General features: G+C 31.4%; 1 non-coding gene across 1 annotated transcript; it reads left to right on the forward strand.

Moving 5' to 3' along the window:
* Positions 1–1,382: 1,382 nt before the first annotated feature.
* On the forward strand, positions 1,383–5,380 carry LOC109789634 (uncharacterized). The gene is made up of 6 exons (XR_014432939.1): positions 1,383–2,275; positions 2,353–2,529; positions 3,363–3,629; positions 3,731–3,830; positions 4,109–4,198; positions 4,287–5,380. It is a non-coding gene; the product is annotated as an uncharacterized LOC109789634 (transcript).
* Positions 5,381–6,000: the final 620 nt, after the last annotated feature.

Genomic DNA, 6,000 nt, shown 5'->3' on the forward strand with positions numbered 1-6,000 from the left:
AGTCGAGAAAAAGTAAATGCGTGGAATAACTCAAACAACTTTTAGTAACCTCCATTTTCTCAAATTAATAAAATAACAATAATAATAATTTGCAAAAGATTACCACGTCCTTCCTTCCCTTCCATAAAATAATAATAATAATATTAAACATATCTTCTCCCTTTTATAAGATAAATTAAACATGATTATTAATAATAAAATATATTTCATAAAAATAACTCCTGTTCCACTAATTAAACAAAATATAATTACAAATGGTGTCACATAATTAAAATAGAGCTCATATAACTAATTAAATAATATTCAAAACTCTAAAATAAATCTATTAAACGTGAAAATAATTTCTAAAATACTATTTATTATAAGATATGAAATTCAGGATGTTACATAAACAAAATATATGAATCTTTTATTATTATTATTATATATATATATATATATTAATATATATATATATATATATATATATATATATATATATATATATATATATAGTTAATCATCCCTACACTGTCAGTGTAAAGTTTTTTACACTGACAACTAATCATATTTTTTTACAGTGGCAGTATATAGGTAATTAACTCATATATATATATATATATATATATATATATATATATATATATATATAAAAGTAGAAATGTTGATATTTTTTTTATTGTTTGGGTTAGTTTTTTTTTGTGATTGTGTTGTGAAATAAACAATCGGAATTATGTCTATTTACCAAATAGAAATAAAAAAAAAAACAATGGAAAGCACAGTCTTGATATTTTATGAGTCTAAGATAAAATATTAGATTTAAAAGAATATGTAAACTAAATAAAAGAATCTTTATTATATATATATATATGTAAATAGATAAAATTATATTGGTATAATTTTTTTTATCAATTATTACATTGTTAATAATTTTATATTGAAGTGAATTTTATTGATTCAACTATTGAATTATAATTTTATATTACCTTCAATTTATATGTTAAATTTTGTTAAAATTAAATAACAATAAGAAAATAATCAAATTATCCATATTTTAGTATATTTTCAAAATTACATATCATGTCAAACTTGGTCTATACAAATGAAGTATTTAATAATTTTATACTACTATAAAATTTTATATACATTAAAGTCGTAAAAGTTATATTAGTGTAATTTGATTCTTTTCACACATATATATATATATATATAATTTTATTACATAAACTAATAAAAGAATTAATAAAGTAATTATTATAATAATTTGTAATTAGACGATAATGTGAAACTACTTTACATACCTTATTTTCAAAAAAAAAAGTTACATGTAAATAAGATAAATTACTAATATTGTAAATTATATATTATAGATGATACAATTTATTTAGTCTTCCATTTATCAAAGGTGTATCTCTATAGCTAGTATGACATGCAAGTGTTCTCTGTGGGGAGAGTTATCCACTGAACTATGTGGTGATAAGGAAATTCAAACTCATATCCATCAAAAAAGTAAAAATTTCATTTAGATCCTTTACCACTTATTCTATCTCGCATTGAATAAAACCTTTTTATTCAATTTAAAAAATTAATAGAAAAAAATCAATATTTCAAAATAACACGAAAACTTAATATTTGATTTAAAATTTAATAGAAAAATAACACAAAAACACCTTAAAAAACACTTTTTTTTTCTATATAAAACATTGTCTAACTTCCTAGACAAGTTATATTTTATTCGGTTAAAAAATTTCAAATAGCTTCTTTGTACAAGTCTTTCCAAGTAACCACCTCATTCAGAAACTTTCATTTCCCAAACATGTGTATACGTACCTTGCCGTAGACGATGAAGACATCCACTTAGACTTCGTCCACACAACTGTTTCCTCTCACTCTCTCGTTGTTTACATGTTGTTCTATTCTGTCTTCTTTTGATCGCATGGATCATGAGAAGAACGTGTGTGAAACAGAGGCGAACAAGCCTCTGCCACCTTTCTCACTTTCAACCCCAGAATCCTCACTCGCTCAACTCTACCCCAACACACCTGAAATTTTCACACGTTACAGTCCAAGTGTGATCAAAAGAATGGAAAACGACACGTGCCACACGTGCCATCAGAAGGGTCACTGGTCCTGGCACTGTCCACTCAAGTCCTCTAATGCGAGACCCTTCATCACCAACGATTCCCCTTGCGCCCACAACATATTGTGCCGCTGTGGCCACGGGCGTTGCGATGTGAGAACCTCAAAAAGTGTCAAAAACAGTGGCAGAAAGTACTACACTTGCCCCATCAAAAGGGTATGCAAATGGTTCCAACAATGATAACATAACACTTTCTCAGTTTTTGTTAAGTGTGTTTTTCTTTTGTTGTTTAGGGGGCTAAGTGTAAAGACTTTGTTAAATGGTGCAATGATCCCGTTGATGAGAGTGATTTGCAGCCTCCAGCGTTTAAGTATCCTGAATGTGTGTGTCCTGCTGGTGTGTGTAAAAAGGTTAAAGCGATGCAGAACCTTGGTTCAGTTAAATACTGTTTTACTTGCCCTATTAAACAGGTATAATATATCATATGATTTGTTGTTTTTGAAGTTAAAATGCTTACCTTGACTTACAGTTTTTGTTTCGTGGGAATGGCAAGTTTTTGGATGATATTGGTTGCGATGATCAAATGAGGAATCTTACTGTTGGTGTGTAGTAAACACAAGCGTGTTGTGAGTTCTTAGATCTTACTTATTTCTAGTTTTAACGGCTTGCTTATTGGTTTCTAACTTATTGGTCTGCTTGGTATGGTGCAGAGAAAGTGAGAGAAGAAAAAAGTTTGAAATTTGAATCTCAAGAAACGTGTTAAGAAAGAAAGAAAATGAATTTTTGTTTTTCTGACACAACTTTATCTCTCCTTTTTTCACTCTCTCTGCAACCAAATAATAGAAAATAGATTATTAACACTTTTATCTTTCCTCAACGACAAATGACAAATACTGGGATATAAGGAAAGTCTTGCATCATTCAAACAAGAGGATGATCATGATTTATATATACATAATTGTCTTTATTGGTTTGAAAGGCTTTTAGGTGGTATCTAAAAGCAAAACTGTAAGAATTAGACTCAAAGTGGATAATATCTTAACAATGTGAAAATATGAGTATTTGCGTAGTAACCCTGAATCTCAACATGAAATTCTCCTCAACTTGCAACATACACCGATGCATGGGACTTGTATATTTTTGTATTGGTATTGCTTTTGTTTATCTTGGATTTTATGGACTTCTTGTTCTGAAAAATTCATTTTGGTCATCCATGATATATGTAATTTTGCTTGTATCTAATTCTTGTTCATATATATATATATATATATATATTAATAATTTATATTTATATAACAAACAGGGCCAAGGATCTTGCGGTTAACTTGTGTGGGAGGATGAGTTGCTAGATAATGAAAGCACCGGGAGAGTGCGGCAAAGCTGTAAAAGAACTATTAATGGTTTTGGAGAAGGCAACCAAAGTGATCAAACTGACAATGAATTGGTTAAAAGGGGCAATTTGCTAGTAAATCATTCCAAAAAGATGAGAATCATGGAAAGTTCTGAGGACTCAACGTTGATGGATGTATATGACGAAGAACTTGAAGAGAGAGAAGATGCAGTACTAGAGGTATACCGTATACCCTTTCATTTTCCATAATTTTAAGATGATTTTCTGGATCTGGATTTTACTTCTTTACTAATTCAGTGTAATGTGATTCTATTGAGAAGGAAACACCACCATTATCTTGTTTATCAGCTGCTTCAAGGATCAGTGGTGGACACGCTGTGTTTCCAAGGCACAAGTTTGCTGTTGCTGATACATCATTTGGTAGTTTTCATTTTCTTCCTTTCACTCATTTGGGTGAAGTTTTACATTGCTCACCAAAGGAATGATCTTTAATTCTTTCTAGGTTTAATTATCCTTTTATTCCTATAGTGTTATCAACTGTGCTTTTTAATCGCTTTTGGTGAAGCTAAACATTAAAATAGTAAGTATAAAGAGAAAAGGTAAAATTGATGAAATTATAGAATAAAAAAATAATTAAATCTTCTTTTTACATGGATTGTAGAGAAGCCATGTGTGAAATTCACTTGATGTTTTTGCAGGTTTTTGTTCAATGAATTGGTTAGGTCGCCTTATTTTCTCTAGTCCACCACAAAGCTTGAAATTCCCCTCATCTCATCAGATTTTCTGCTGTGAGTGTGATTTCTTTACTTAGTTTTATGTATTGTGTCCACTTTGATTTTGCTTTATTCAGGTGAACTATCTCTACCCTCTTTGCAGATGTTTTCCCATCCTTTAATCCAATAGGTGTTCCAAAACAAGCAAGTATTCCTGATGTTGATCCTTGTGGTGAACATAACCGGCTTGATATTATCAATCTCAGCAAACAAACCCAACTTTCAAGTGTTTGTTATACTGAGTTATCTAAAGATGTTTTTAGCCCTAGCAAATCAGTAAGCGGTGAAAGAAAACCAATGTCAAGGGCACAAAGGCAAAGACAAGTGGCTTTCGTTGCACAACAGCAGCTTCTCATTGATCTAATAACCTTGGAGCCTCACCAGCATGAGTCAATGAAATTGGCAGCACATGACACTTTCTCTTTATTAGACGACATAGGCCCAAATGACGAACAATTCTATGATCTTATCTGGCATTTCATAAGTCTCACATCATCGGTTGCACAATTGAACAAATCCATTCAATGTTCCCTTTCTCCTGAGGAACACAGTAAATGCCTTGAGGAGGAGAAAGCTAAGTTTGCTCACATTCACAACCTCTATGTGAAAACCGAATCTCTGTTCCAAGCTTCTGAGCAACGTAGACAATCACTTTGTAGAGAGATCTCTCACTTTGAGGCCATACTTTTTGAGAAACAAAACCAGTTGAAGTCCTATGAATTGGAAACTTTTAACATAGAAACTGAACTTGGTGATTTGAGAAGAACCATGTTGGAAGCTGATAATGCCTTGAAGGCTAGAACTGAACAAGCAAAGGTAGCAAGGAAACTCAGGGAAGAGAAAAAAGCAAAACAAATTGAAGCCAAAACAACACTGGAGAAGGCCGTACTTGAATTAGAATATTAGTATAGTATTCATTAATAATATATTAGCATTTAACTTATGAAAGTGTACGAACTAGCGTAGTAGTAAATAGTGTTAGAGGGATGTAATCACAATGGTACGTTTTAGTTGGGGGACAACTTTCGCTTCATAAATTAGATTTAAGGATTGAATTATGCTTAAATTCAAATTCAATAACTTGCACCTAGAGATGGCAAAGTGGGTCATGCCCGTTGGCTCGCCAAAAATTGGCGGGCCGGGCCAAGTATTTCAACCCGCCAACCCGCCAAGTCTGTCCCGCCAAGCCCGCCAACCCGCCGGGCCAAATAGCAGGCCGGCCCGTCACAATCCGCCGGCCCACATATATATATATATATATATTTTTTTTTTTTTAATTTAATTATTTTTATGTTTATTTTATTTTGATGTAGAAGATGAGGATGAAGATGATTAAGAAAAAAAGTAGAGACATCTTCTTTCAAGAGAGCTTCTAATATTCTTAAATAAAAATTTAAAGTTAATTAATTGTATTTAAACTTGTTTTGTGGACTATCAAAAAATTTAGTGTATAAATAATTTGTAAGTTTATAATTTGGTTTTGATTTTGGTGTAAATGGACTAATTTCTATTTGATTTTGTTTTAAGTTTGTAAATTGTTTTTGTTAAACATATATTAAGTACAATATGTATGCATTTTTAATTTCATATGATTATATTTATTTATTTGAAGCAAAAAAAAAATATTTAACCATAAAATAATTTTTTTTACCACTTTTTTTATTTTGTATTTTTGTAAGCGGGCTGGCCCGCCAGCCCACCCTTAGGCGGGACGGGCCAGCATCTCCAACCCATTTTACATTGGTGGACCGGCCCAGCCCGGTCTATTTTTGACGGGCCGGGCCAAAACGGGCTAGACTAGCCCGTTTTGCCATCCC

This window comes from Cajanus cajan, chromosome 4 (genome assembly GCF_000230855.2).
Source record: "Cajanus cajan strain Asha chromosome 4, NIPB_CcT2T_4, whole genome shotgun sequence".
NCBI classification, from domain to species: domain Eukaryota; kingdom Viridiplantae; phylum Streptophyta; class Magnoliopsida; order Fabales; family Fabaceae; genus Cajanus; species Cajanus cajan.